The sequence below is a fragment of the Larus michahellis genome, chromosome 3 (genome assembly GCF_964199755.1).
Source record: "Larus michahellis chromosome 3, bLarMic1.1, whole genome shotgun sequence".
Taxonomy (NCBI): Eukaryota; Metazoa; Chordata; class Aves; order Charadriiformes; family Laridae; genus Larus; species Larus michahellis.
The window spans coordinates 83,590,140-83,605,679 of NC_133898.1; positions in this window are offsets into that span (position 1 = coordinate 83,590,140).

Here is a 15,540-nt window from a genome sequence, read left to right on the forward strand (position 1 = left end):
TGGCATCGTCTGGTGATGGTTTGATCAGGAAGACTGAACCAAAGAGGAAGCTGTGAATTCCCTCAATCAGTGCAGATCCTGCTTTCTGTGTTCTAGAGTGCGGTCACACGTGCAACTCCAGAAAATTGTTGCTGGCTTGGGCCTTCCTATTAATGTGAATGTCTGTGTCACACAGATATTGGTTTTCCACCATGGAAAGAGGCAAATATTTTGCTCCTGACAAAACAGAGTGTATTGGACTACTGCTCTCAATCTGTCTGTTCTCCCCATCATGTTTTGTTCCACGGATGGAAAATCCTTTGCCTGCATCTTCACTGCTGATTTGCCTCTTCAGGGGTACGAAGACTCTTTGTCCACATCTGAATTAGCAAAATGAACAGCGCCAAGGCAAATGCCAGAGCACTGGTTGTGCACGGGCCATGAAGTGGTTTTGTGCCAACCAGACCTCGCCGAAACAATCGGTGCCAGGCTGTGGTTGGGGAATTAGCATTGGCCAAAGCCAAGCCCCAGCATGCAGATTGCTTTTGGCCTGGTTGCAGGGATAACTGGTTTAAACCCTTGTATGGTCGTGAGATGTGCCAGGCTAGTTAGCCACAGGCTCAGAAAATGAGCTCTGTACTGTTTTATTTACCAGTATAGACATGGCCTTTGGGTCTTGACCCCACAATGTGGTTGGTGGGAAGAGGGGAAGGGGAGTCTTTACAGTGAGGACCCCTTTTGTAAAAGTCAGCTTGAAAAAGAGACTAAAAATAGAGTGTTTGCTGATCTGAATTGCTTCTATATTTTACATTACACCATCACTGAAGAAAAACAATATAGTAGGGAGAGAATAAGAGCTCAGATCTCCTTGTATCCAGCTGACTACCCAAAGTGTTAGCTTGTGGCTAAATTTTTAAACATTTATTCTACTTCTGATTCCCAGATTCTGACTCCTGTTTGGTCCAGTTCAAACAGAAAAGTTTGAGCATGCTCCTCTATAGAATAGTTATCAGAGTGATGGCTCTGGCACTTTTTAAAAAGGAAAAGTAATATGTAGCTCTTCATCTAATGATCATTAAAAGCAACAGCAAAGAGTCTGGTGCAGGATGAGGAATTTATGGTAAAGCTGAATTAGTGCACAAGATCTTCAGACTTAAACAACTATTTCAAAACGACCACAGTCATGTTCAAATACTTTTTCAGGGATTCAGCAACGTATACGTGGTTAACCATTAACATTTTAATGCTCTTAAAAGCAATATGGATAGCCTCTAAGAATAACAACCATAAGAAAATGTTAGCTTAACATTGTGAATAAATTTCATTTTGTTATGACCGAGACTGGTCTGCGAGTTTTATTGCATTACACTGTATGCAGTTTTCATCAGCTCAAACTGTCTGGCTCCTTCTAACAGCTTGATTTAAGGAGTTTGAACTGGCTTCCTCAGGGAACTGCAGCCTCAAAAAATTGAATTGTTAGCTGGTAGGAAAAAATTACAGAACATTTTTCAAAGTGTACAGTGGTGAAGAAAGGAAATGATTACTTGGAGTTGGGGGCGTAGAGTGAGAAAGTGCCTGCCTCATGCATCTGTGGGTGGTAAGCCACAGTTAGTTTATACATTTACTTTGTTTCTCCATCTACCATTACTCCAATCGCAAGAACTAATTCCAGTCATTTAGGTCAGCATTTCTCTGTTCTATTGACTATTGAAAAAACAGGTGGAGAAGTTAACATGATTTCGAAGGAGCTTCTCTGCATCTCCAGTGGACTAGAATAATATGCAACTAGAACAATAATTGCCAAGCATTCATGTTCAGCGTCATTTTTATTGTTAATCATGAGTTTTAAGAGTGAAACCTTAATTGATAAGCAAGGCTTAAAGTGCTCAAAAATATTGTCCCAAATGATTTTGTTTTACTACTGGCTTACCTTTATCACTTCAGGTTGAGTCAATCAGAATTCACTCAGAGATTAATTGCAGAAGTAAACCACGTTTCTAAAGGAAGAACTGATTGAAAGATAAGGGGATTCAAATGTCTACTGCTTTCATACAGGAGAGTGTCCCTTCATATTTCCCATACCTTTTAAAATAAATTAAAAAAAAAAAGACAATGGAAAGAGAAGCACGGTGTTTTAATAGCTTTTGAGTTATTTTCTGACTTTCTTTAAAAGCTGGTATAGTTTAAGAGCCATTGTACTTGCTATCAGAACTAATCTGGAAAACAATTAGGCAGACCGAGTCCAAGTTAAAATGTGAGTGGGGAAGGAAGCCTGTAATGGAGATCTTAGCAAATCCTACTTATTTAATCTTTTAGATACGCAAAAGAAGTGACAGATAACAGACAGAGATAAAAACCACAGAATGAAAAGAGAAAAAGAGGTGCTCCTTGGCCAAAGTAAAAGCTGAGCTAGGAAGTGGAGGATCAGTTTGCTGTGGGAACAGAAAGATCTCGGGACTTTTTCCAACAGATTCTGCTGTATAAATAACGAAGGCTTGTCTGCAGCTCAAAATAAAGTGAAAAAATCAGTTAGCTACAGAAGGGCAACAGAGGCAAAGATTCTCTGTGCAATCAGGGAGGAATTACTGATGATGAAAAGGAGGGCAGAGAAACTGGAGCGTCAAAAATCTGACAATCACTGAAGGACCGAGTGGTGTGAGTACCCGCAATATTTGTCCGATTAATGAAGCCACTGAAGAGAATACTCTATGCCAGAGCCAGGTGGACATGGGGGAAGAAGGGAGGTAGGGCTGAGACTCAGCAGCTGGAAAGCTGGGTGATGAATTGTGAATGTATAAAAAACATCCAGGTGTCTGGCATTTTTCTTTCTCAGAAACAGCGCACTGGCATCATCTGTACCATAGAATCATAGAATACCAGGTTGGAAGGGACCTCAAGGATCATGTGGTCCAACCTTTCTGGCAAAAGCATGATTTAGACAAGATGGCCCGGCACTGAATCTTAAAAGATTGTCCAGCTGAATCTTAAAAGTGACCAGTGTTGGGGAATCCACCACTTCCCTGGGAAGATTATTCCAATGGCTGATTGTTCTCATCGTGAAAAATTTTCCTCTTGAGCCCAAATAGAATCTCCCCAGCAGTAACTTGTACTCATAACATCTGATCAATCCTCTGAAGTTATTAGAGCTTAATAACATAGGCTACTAAAGTGCAGAGCTAAATCCATTGCTAGGAAAACTCCACAGCAGGCAATGGAAGTGTCAAAGAAATTATTCTGGACCACCAGTACTGCAATTTATAGAGACTGATGCATGTTCAAGTAGCCAAGTGTGTAACTTCTAGCTTTAAACCTTGTCCTTTTCCCCAAGCAGTTTGTCTGTACTTCAGCAACACATCTTTCATCTAAAGAGCTGAAAGCTGCTCTTTTTGTGTGTTTCTTTAAGTACCATGCTTCAGTTTTCATGTGATAAAGTATCCCTTCCTAATCCTACCTCTATTTTAATTTATCAAAACACATGGACCCAAGTTTCCTGTTCCTCTCTTATTGCCAAGAGACAAAAATGGAAGTGACACAAACCAGTGGAGAGACTTTTCCACCCTTACACATAAGATTGATTATTCATACTGGGAAATTTTACACAATAAGTAAATGTGGAAGAATCAAATTTTTTTGTGAATTATTTTGATGAAAGCACATTCATATCTCTATTCATATATGATTTTCAGGTTATTTATTAGCAGTGTCTGCTCGTGACCCTAATTAAAGTAATAGTTGCAGGTGAAACAAAAGTAACGGAAGAATGATCATTTCCTGTGGCCCACTTTCATGCATGCATTATCTTCCTTTAAACCTAAATTTCTGCATTGGGAACAATAACATACCAGCACTGTCTAATGAAATCAGCCTCAATTGCCATGACCTTTGGTTTACTCAACGTTTTGCTTCCATTGTTAATTATATGTGTGTTATAGATCATTATTAAAAACCTATCAAGCTTGCTTTCTTCTGAAGAAAGGGGAAAAGCTAACAAACATGCTTGGAAAGAAATAAAGAGACAAAGCATTCATGAGAGAGATGAAAACTGAACTCTCTACAGCCTGGAACAGTGAAGAGATATAAAGCAAGCAGTGGGTAAGACATTCTTGGAAAATGCAGAAAATATTTGCTGATATACATAGGGTTTGTACTTGCTTTGAGGTTGGGGTTTTTTTTCCCTTGCATAATCAAGTGTAACTTCAATAAAAGATTACAAACTGACAATCCTCTGAAAGATAATCAGATATACAGTATTTGCAACAGGGAAAGTAGCTGGGCTCTCGCAAAACACCAACATCTTTTGGTCCTGACCTAGAGGACGTGTTTTCACAAATAAGAGCACAATCTGGAAGAAGGTGTAGCCTAGATGACAAGATACCTGTGTCAGAGGCAGGTCTTTGTTCTTTTCCCAGGTCTGGTCTCTTTTCATAGGAACTGCTTCTCATGCATTATAATTTGAGGCATTCGTTAAGTTGGAAGGGCTACTGAAAAAATGTATCCTGCCTCACGCTGATCCTGGCACAAATGTTACCTTCCCTCACTGAGAACTGGTCTGGGGAATGGCCGTCGCTGAAGTACATTTTTTTTTCAGCTAGATAATTTTTACAGACAGATGATTTTGCAGCTATATGAGTCCCATGGCTGTAGTTCACTGTGAATGAGAGTGAGTTGGGTGGGAAGAGGGGAAAAACAACCCTACCTGTCATGTCTGATTTAGTCCCTGGCTTGCCAATTTCATAAGGCAGAAACAGAGCTATCAAAGGCTGCCATGGACATAGGAGGCTCTGAACTGTGACAGTGGCATGACGAGACAAAGACTTGGGTGAGAAAGTGTGGCAGATCTCTTCCTTCTCTGATGATGCAGCTGCTACTCATTTTTCCTTTCAAGTAAGAGAGTGTAGCTCTGTAGCTTAAAAAGAAGAGGTCTTTAGGATACCTTAAAATGGTTTTTCAGTGCTCATTCAACAAAACAGTCCCAAATGGGACCACAGAATATTTGAGTTTCAAAGGGACCTCTGGTGATCACCTTTGAGGTCCTCCACTCAGAGTCACCTACAGCAGGGTGCTCAGGGTCACATCCAGTTGGGTTTTGATATCTCCAAGGATGGAAACCCCACAACCTCTCTGGGAAACCTGTGCCAACGTTCAACCACCCTCACAGCAAAAAAGTTTAAATGCAATCTATATTTCAATCAGTGCTCATTGCTTCTTGTCCTGTCCACTGGATACCACTGAGAAGAGCCTTCTCCAAGCTAAACAACCCCAGCTCTTAGCCTCTCCCTGTATGATAGCTGCTGCAATCCCTTAATCATCTTAGTGACCGTTCGCTGGACCTGCCCAACTTATTATATAGATATACAGGACTGTAACATCACAGTGAATAGTCACAGCTGACAAGTACTTTTCAGAAACATATGCCTTTCACAGGTGACAATCACCTGGTCTAAGTGCATACTTCAAATATTTGATGTTGTTTAACAGCTTGCAGTGCCCTTCTTACCCTTTAAAACACACTGATAACCTCCATTGCTTCAGAATCTAGCATCTATAAACGTTAATGACAGTATTGGCTTTTCCAGCTTCTCTTCAAATACTGAAAGGAAAATCTAAAAAAAGCACTGCAAATATATATTCCAAGATCTTGGTCTCTAACAAGTTCCTTTGAGCCTGCAGGATTTAATCAAAGATTCAGTTTTACTTTTGAAAGGAGAGTTACTAAGAGAAAAGACTTTTTTCCTGGCATCTGTTAGATCCTCTGTGCAACAAAAGACCCTTTAAGGCAGATTTATAGCTTGCAACAATCTTGTTTGAAGAACAGGTCATTCTAGGAGTGTATCCCAAGATTGATGGGAGTTGTAAACTTGAGATGCATTCTACAAAAGAGGACAGACATAACGAAAAAAAAAAGAAAAATGTCTATCCCTTTTCTCCTTATAAGTCATGCTAGCTTTGATATATAGTTTTTCACAGGGAAACCTGTGTTGCTCTGTTCTTTCTATGAGACAAACCCCAGAAAGAGCCTGCACAAAGACTAAAAGGAGTCTTAGAGAAAGGAGAGGTTTCGTAAAGATGAATTTCAGATATGAGTGTTATAAGAGCTTTTTCTTTGCTCTTAGTGCAAAACTGGGAGGAGTGGTTGATAGATCAGATAGTTACACCGCCATTCAGAGGCACCTGGGTGGGATGGAGAAATGGGCTAAGAGGCATCCTCTAAGTTCCACAAAGAGAAGTGACAAGTCCTGCACTTGGGAAGGAACAACCCCAGGCACCAGCACATGCTGGGGGCTGACCAGCTGGAAAGGAGCTCGGCAGAAAAATAGCTGGGTGTCCTGGTGAACACGAAGTTGAACACGAGTCATCAATGTGCCCTTGTGGCAAAGAGGGGCAACAGTATCCTGCGCCACTTATGGAAGAGCATCTGGAGTGCTGGATCCAGTCTTGGGCTTTCCAGTTCAAGAGAGACATGCTGGAGTGAGTCCAGCAAAGGGCCACAAAGACGATTAAGGGATTGGAGCATCTGCCACATGAGGAGAGGCTGAGAGAACTGGGACTGTTCAGCCTGGAGAAGGGAAGGCTCAAGGAGATCTGATCAATGAGTATAAATACCTGATAGGAAGGAGAGAAGACAGAGCCAGACTCTTCTCAGTGGTGCTCAGTGAAAGGACCAGAGGTGATAGGCACAAGCAGCAATACTGGAAATTCCATTTAAACACACTTTGAAGATGATCAAATGCTGGCATAGGTTGCCCAGACAGGTTCAAGAGTCTCCATCCTTCGAGATCATCAAACTGACTGGATCCAACCCTGAACACCCTGCTGTAGGTGACCTTCTTTTGAGCAGAGGAGTTGGACTAGATGATCTCCAGAGGTCCCAGCCCACCTCAGTGACTCTGTGATTCTCTGATCTATGAAATGAGGCAAGCTGTGTACAAGATATCACAGTAGTTATGGTAAAAAATGCTAGCTTAAGTGAAAGACAGGATATTGAAAGAAATTTGTTTGACTCTGAAAAGATTCATGGATTAATTTAACATTAAACAAAGGAAAGGAAAATGTTAGCAAATGGAGGGGAAGAGAGAAATGTATCTGGGTGGAAACACCTAGCAAGGCAATGCAGTAGAAATGAGACTGTTCTGTAGTAAACCTGGGGTGTAATAAATGCTAAATAAAGAGGTCCTGCAGAGGGTGGACAGCAGAAGAATGCATGTTACAAAACCAGAAATATATAATCACCAACTCAAGCTAAGGGTTTAATAATAATGAAATAGTAATGGAAGTACTTAACTCAGATGGTGCCTGTCTTCCACAGGTCTCCAGGCACTTTCACAGAAACAAAACCCAAGCATAAACACACAGCTGGGAGGGAAGGGGTTTGATGCAGAAACAGAGCATTTTGCTAAAGGAAGCTCTATTACAGTGGTTTTAGCACTGGAAATAACACATAAGCAAAAAAGTGAATTGCAACCTAGAAAATGGAGCTAAGCACAAACATAATCACAGCCAGCACAAAATGGTATCAATCATTCAACATTAAAAATGAAACATAAGCCCAGACTCTGCCGTGTAGGCAGATATCTGCAGCTCAGCTGGAGCTGTATGTAGCTGCATGGGCTCATCAGGGGGAGCAGCCTGGAAGATCAGTGCCCAGGTAAGGCTGTGTCAAAATGAAGAAAAGTGAGAAGAACTTAAGTTCGTCTTTGCTGAGGTTAAGAACTCATATGGCCAAGTCACTTGGGTAACTCCAAGCTGTCTGAGTAGAGTTCGTAATGTAATGGTGGAATATGATATAGAGTTAGTGCAATTAAAGTGAATTGTGCAAATTGGAGCTGATGAAGTAAGTAAGAAATTGTCTACTGAGTTCAGACCATGGTTTTAAACTGGTCTCTCAAACATATTTTTGGGAGCAGAGGCAACCAGGGTGGCCATCTTATTCTCTGTCTTTCAATTAAAAAAATGAAGGAAAATTTGAAAGTCTTCTGTTTTCTACACAGTGCAGAGCAGAAAGCTTTCAAAAATTTATTGTCATGGAATAGAAAACTCTTTTCTTCCTCAAATCTGCTCACATAAAGCAGTGATATACCATATATCGCGGTATGTAGATCTAATTTTGTCACCAGGAAATATATTCATCATATAAGTCCTATCGGAATAGAGAAAAAGGCGTATCACAGGACCAACAGGTTCCATGTCTTCTCATGGATGAAGTCCTCTCGGCCGGTTGGCTTGGGGTAGCAAGCCAAGGTCTGTATTACTAAATTCTCTAGATTTCAAATAGTGGCCAGATACAACCTCAAAATTGGAAATGGTGTCACCCGTTGCTAACTTCCGAACTGTGCCCTAGAATTGCTGAGGAAAGAGCTAGTTGGTTCAGTGTTTGTGTAGATGAGTAAGTTCCCGTGTTCAGACCCATCTTCTGGCACTGTTTCGTTTACTACTGTATGTGTATCCATATGTTTCTCTTCACAGTATCTGAATGCCTCATAGCCATTAGTAGATTTTATTTCTTATGACAGTCATGAAAGAAAAAGAAGTATTTTTCTATACTAAAAAAATGTATTTTCTTGTTGTTGCTGATGGCTATGTGCCTGAGTTGGAAAGTGAAATACTGTCGCTTTATTTTTAGCCTAGTAGCCTGTTCATTAGACTATTTTTTCTTATAAACTAGAACCTTAACAAGTTAAGCAAATTAAATTTGATTATACAAATTTAGAGGTTAATTAGGTCATTAGCAAAGCCGAAACAACCAAACGTTTAAAGATTACTATAGATCACAGAGATCTGAATAAATATAACATCAGCTTTGAGTGCTGCTACCAGAGAACATGTGATCACGTCATATGTAGAATTTTATGTTTAAGAAAGTGTTCAGCTTTGCATTAAGCCAAGGGAAATCACAGATTTGACCTGATAAAATAAGCACAAGTTTCTGCAGCTTTCATCACCTTTCAGTTAAAAAACCACATGTGTATATATGTTTACACATTTTGTTATAACTTCTACATCACTGACTTACTAAGTCATCATATGCTAGTTCTTTGGTTTCTCTGTAGGTATATTGTAACACCAGATTATGATCTGATTTGAGGCAAACCCCCCAGGAGTATAATAAATCTGAAAAAAATTGTAAAATTCACAGTGCACTAAATACAAACATATCAAATACAAGTCTTAAGTGAAAAGGAGTGACCACCACTGTAATTGCACTAAATGAATATCCCACATCAGGAAAACTGGGGTGAAAATTTGACCAGTTTTCAAGAAAAATGTCAATTTAAAAAAGGAAAAGTTTTCCAAAGTTATAGACTAGGTGTAACATAATAGATACACTTACTTTTACTTACTGAAAGTAAGTAAATTCACTGCCCTAAGTTCATAACAGTTAAGTATTCATTTGGGTGCTTCATGAGAGTAGTTCAACGGTCCTTGAATGACTGAAGAATTTTTTTTGATGGCTTAAGAATTTTTTTTTTATTTATTGGTTACTGCTTTAAGATGATAATCAGATGAGATCAGTGTTCTCCTAATTGTACGTGCTACACTATGTAGCAGTGCTACTTGTCACTTAGTAACTTCTAGTGAGTTACAAAAACATTACAAAAATATTAGCCTTACCCTAGGGATACAGAATTAAGACGTAAAAGAATAAATTGTACATCATCACTCAGTGAATCACTGACAATATTAAATGTAGAACCAAAATTCTCTCTCCCATGGGAATCGGATTCCCTCACTGTTCCCTTTTTCTAGCACGAGAATAACAACCTCCCTTAATGAAAGACTTTAGAGAAAAGAATTTTTCACAAAGTTTATTAACCACAACTCTCACTGCCTTTCTAAACAAACAATTGCTCATCTGAGGAAGAATCAAGAAAGCCTAGAGAACTGTCTTCCTCAGCATGCCATTTTCTTAGTATAGGTGACAAATACTGGGATTCACATACTTCAGCTTGATGACATGCTGTGTATGCTACTTAGCAGCCAATAGTGGAACCCTCAGAGGAAAATTAAATGGAAACCAAACCACAATGAGGTGTTTTCTGCAACTCCATAATAGATATAGATACAGAACACTTCCTACCCTTCATTATAGCCCTTCCTACGTCTGGATATCTAACTCTGCTTATAAATTCCTCTGCCATTCAACCATAAACTGACACTTAATAAGGGGAGACAAGTCTCATGCAGCTCTGCAGGGCCATCCTATTGTGCTGCGCCAGACCTGGGAACATCTAAATAACAGATATGCTAACACAGCTGGAAGCCTGAAGAAAAAAGGATTCCTTTTTGTCTTTTTCTTTTGTTTAACTAACCAGTCAGCAACTATGAGGGGGAAAATAGCAAAAATAAGGAAAGGAGGAGATAAAGGCTTTATCCCCTCATTATCTCTACAGTCAGGAAAAAAAAAAAAAAAAGAGTCAGTTAAAAACAGAAGAGATTTTCAACCGAGCCTGCATCCTCCCGCGCTGATTCATCCTTCAGGTTCTGTTCATGAAAGCTGAACTGTAGCCATGCAAGTCTTCTGCAACTTTTATTCATTCAAGGGGACCTAGATCTTGAAAAGTGAGTGGAGCAGGCAGAGAATAGGTGGATTAGATTGTGTGGGGTGAATTCTTTTTCTTGCTTGTTTTTTCCCTCCCTGACATCTCAGTGTAAAGTCTATTTGTGTAAGGGTTCGTGCAAATAGAGAAAAAAAAAGAGATTATCTTCAGTAAAGCGTTTACAATTCAAAATAAGAATGAAGATTTATAAGACGGTATGAGGAGACAATGAGAGAACAGTCATCACAGCACACCAGTAATCTAACTGTCATCGTATTTTCTGCAGGCATTATGGAAGAAGCGTAAGGGACCTATCTGAAAAAGGATAATGAAATGGCTTTGCAGTAGAGAGCTCCTACTAAGTGCGAGGAACAGCATGGGAAGAAATCACAAAGTTTTGCCTTTTTTTTTTTTTTTTTTTTTTTTTAATTTTAACAAATAGCCAAAGTAGAGCCTGACCTGAGACAGGAACTGACATCTTACTAACAATTTACTTCATTGTCACATATTGAGTTCAGTGGGGAGTGGTATGTGGAATGGCAGTCAGAGATGTGACAGTGCTGCCCCCTCCCAGAGCCAGCAGTTGTCACCTGCTCTCTCCTGCATGAATGCTCCTGCTGAATCCCCGGTGACACAAAAGAAAGTAGACTGGGAGCAAATCAAACTCTTTGAAATGAAGCTGCTCTTCCCCCTTCCTCCCCCACCACAAGGCACTCCTAACATCCTCCGAATTTTGTGTAAAGCTAATTGTCTCTTCTCTCCACACACTCCTTCAAACAATGCAGCTATTGTCTCAGACTTCCAATATGTCTACCCTAGGACTCGGCAAGGCAAGTGAAGAGCCTTTTTTCAATATACTTTGAAGAAACTAAATAATCTTTTATCCCTTTCCTGCTTACATTTTTTGTTAAGTAAGTTGGACGCTGTTTCTACTGACCTTCGCTAGTACTCGCCAATAAGTCTATTCTTTGAAAAACCATCAGGCCATCATGCAAACGATGTGCAAACTATATAACTGTTGCTAATCAATTCACTTTTGTCCAAAAAACTCTGCCTAACCAGGAGGAGTCTGGCAGCAGACGAACTCTCCTGTCCTTTTGGAACCTCGATTAAAGCCACAACAGAGCACAATGCAGATGAAACGGGACAACCATTTGCTATGCGTATCAAAGACACCAAAGTCCTTAGAGGCAAACTTGTATGGAGTAAAGTACCATCGTTCTGATGACTTCTGAACAAATTAATCTACCAAATGTGGACTACGTTACAGATTATGTCCTGACATTTGAAGTATCATGACAGCTGTGCTCCTTTTGGACAATTCAAAGCTCTGGTTGAAGTAAGGAAGGGCTGGAGACAGAACTTTCTCTGTCAAAGACACACAGAGATAGAGCAAACTTCTGGAGAAGAAGAAGATCCAGAGTAGGAAATGCCATGAAGTCTTCTCTTTTAAAGACATCTTTCCATTGTTTGTGACGCTGATCAATGCTAACTTCAATTATTTTTTTCTTTAAAGGGACTGTTAAAGAATTTTTTGTTCTGCTGTTGCCTGATAACTGTTTCACCTATCAGTAAAATACTACAGGAATTATGTTTTCCAACTAAGAGATTGTCAATTTCAACAGGAAATGAATTGGTGAGAGTAGTATGTTTCAGAATTGTGAAAGTGCTTTCTTGCCCTTTCTATAGTGTCAGATTTTTGCATATTCTTGAAGGTGATCATCAGCTCTCCTTCATAAAAAAAAACCCAGAAAACCCATCCTCAAAATTTTTTTGAACTTACAAGAGGAGGTTGGCAGTTTGGTGAAATTTACTGATAATTTTATTTTTTTTTAATTCGGTATGGAAGGTCACTTTTAAATTCACATCAGCAAAACTCCCAAGCTTTCTGCTTACATCTTTCCCTGCATTACATCAGAGTCTATGCTTATGCAGTTGGCCAGTGAAACTTTTATTAATGGACCTGGCTGAAAAGTAAGACCAAAAAATCATCCAGAAAAGAAAAAAGATATTTTAACCTGTATTATTTTCTCTGCACTTAAGCCTGTCAATTATCTGGACTTACACGGGAAAGTGTTGAAAAACATATAACTTAAATACCAAATATAGGATGAGTTTTCTTACTCAGCTGAACTGTGTCTCACTTGAGTTCCCCTCAAGAAGCTCATATATCTACAAGATGCCACCTGGAAGGCTTCTTACTTTGGTCTTTGAGGTACAAAAATATATAAAAAACTATTGACAAATATGCTCTGACTGCATATTTGAGAAGATTCAGTTGTGGTGTTGAGCTCACCACCTGCATTGGCACACACACAAGCACTTCAGGACTCAGGACGGCTACTGATTTACGCACCATGGAACATGAAAGGAGGAGAAAACAACACGTGCTCAAGGGTGATGCAAGGGAATTGAAAGCTTAATGCTTTTAGGATGTCAAAGCAATACGCTTGGAGGTCTGCACACGTTTGCTTGTCTTGCTGCCCTCTTGTAACTCTACGCTAGTTGTCCTCTTAGGCAATTTTGCCAGTTCCACTGTTCCCCCACCCCACCTCTGCATTAGCCAGCATTTCCTCACTGATGGTAAATTGCATTGCCCTCAGCACCTGTGGGCACATAATTTGGCACATACATATTTTTCTAATATGATTATTTAAGATATTAATATACAAATGAGCTCAAGAATGGAACAAACTGCAGGACTCATCTCCAGCATTTCTAGGGACTGTTTTAGTGCCATATTTGGAACACAAAATTTCATAGGACTACATTTAAGATGCTCTTTTTCCCTTTGACCAGGAGATTATTTTTTCCATCAAGGTATCTTCCACTAAAACATGTTATAACAATTCCGTGCCCACATCCCAGGCTATTCCATTGTGGGCTGAGGATTCAGCAATTGCACATATTTTTTCACAATAAAGTCAAGGCAATAAAGCCTATCTGACTGAGAGCTGGTGTAGACCTTTAATTAAGTCTAAGGTTGTGCTGACAGCAACATTACTTCAAACTTATACCCTACAGAGGGTAAAATACTTAAAAAGTACAGATCTGCACAACCTCATTGGCCAAGCTCTCAGGTGGCTAAGAAGTAAAAAAACCTCCTTTGCCTTGTACGGTTTTAGATAGTGTAGTGTTTTTCTTGTCAGACTCAGAAACATATATGCTCTGCTGGGTTTTGAAGAAAGGAAGGAAAAATATGAAAAAAAGAAAAATACAGGTATGATGAACAGACTGAAAGAAATGGGGCAAACTTGTTCTCACTGCTCAGCTTAAAGATCTGTAAATAAATAAACTTTGTGTGCCCAGAACTTGCTACATTGATGCCCGTTCTTCTGTAACTCACTTACTAAGGGTCTAGTTTAGCAGAAATAGGGTCCAGAGCTACATAAAGTCAAGATTTTTCAGTGTTGTTACTGAAGTGAATCATCAGCTTAGTTGGCCTGACTTCATTAATTCGTGAGACGTGGTTGAGAACAGAGACTTTTGAATATCTTTTCATCCCACAAAACACTAATCTCCAAAGTCAAAACTCACCTTACACAGCCACTGAAGCTATTTTTGTATATCCAAAGTTAATCCAGCTCTGAGCTACAGTAATGATATCCCTTTAACATGGCATGGAAGCTTTACTCTGTTCTTTTAAAACTAGCATGTATTCAATTCCACATCTTGGATATCTGGCAGGCCACTATCTGATGAGGTGCTACCATTCTTCCTCAAAGTTATTTGCCTTTATATAAGGCAAAGATATTTTTTTTTTAATAAGGCTAACTTGAATTTTCATTAGTGCTTAAGCTCTAGTTAATGAAAATTAATTAACTAAGATGATTATATTATAGACTGGACACATGAATTTTTGATTAATCATGTTGAAGGAGCAAATGTTTGAGTCATGTGACAAATATGTAAATAGTGTTTGTACTATAATTTGTAATTACATGAATTAATACACATTAAAACAGACTGACAGTTTATGAAACAGCCAGCGGAAAGTCATTATATAATAGGCAATGCAAATTATGGCCTGGCAGTAATTAACAATTAACTCTGTAATTAACTAAGTAATTACTACAAATTCTGTTGGAGAATAGAAAATAAGAATGATTTTACTAATTTAAACGTAAAGCCCAATATCCTAATCTCAAGCTTTCACTAAAGCATGTAAAGCATATAGTGCATGTAAAGCACTTCAAGATTCACTAAAGCACATACAGCATATAGTGATACCTGCTATATTCTCCTGGTCATGTCCGCTGGCATTTCAGAGCCAGAGGTGTATCCAGGACTTGGAGTTTAACAACCTTTGATGAACTTTTTTTCTAGAAACTTCTCTAGTTGCTTTTTGAATCCTCCATACTTTGGGCTACCACAATGTCCTGTGGCAATGAGTTCCAGTTCCCTATATGCTGTCTGAAGTAATCCTTCCTTTTGTTTATATTCAAAATGCTTCCCGGAAATTTCACTTGATGCTCCATAATCACTTGGTGTGCACCTTTTCTGTGCTATTCCTGACTTTACAGAGCTCGATTATATCTTCCTCCTCACCCCCAGCTTTGGTTTTGAGTATTTAGAAACTCCTCAAACAGGAGCAGTTTCATTACTTCAACCATCCCTGACATCCTTTTATATCCTTTCTGAGCTGGGTGAGGTGGCAGAACTGCCCACCACAGTCGGTGGTGCAATCACATTTTCTATTTGTTCTTTCTTCTCCATTTATTTACCCAGGAAAAATGGATCATTCTCCTATGCAAATACCACGGGACATTGTTGCTGTCTGCCCTTGGAAGATATGGTGCCTATGTGGAGATCACGCCTTGTGGGAGGTCTTTTGTTAGGAGCCATCATCAGCTCTTCAAAATAAAATGAACTCACATTTCATCCATGAAGGAATGGGCTCACTAATCAATTAACAAACTAGTAGTTCTCTGGGGCTTACAAACCAGCTGGTGTTGGCCCTTGTTTCTAAACAAGGGTGGCCATATGCATGTCCTGTTGGAAATGGTCCCTGGCCTTGTCCGATTCC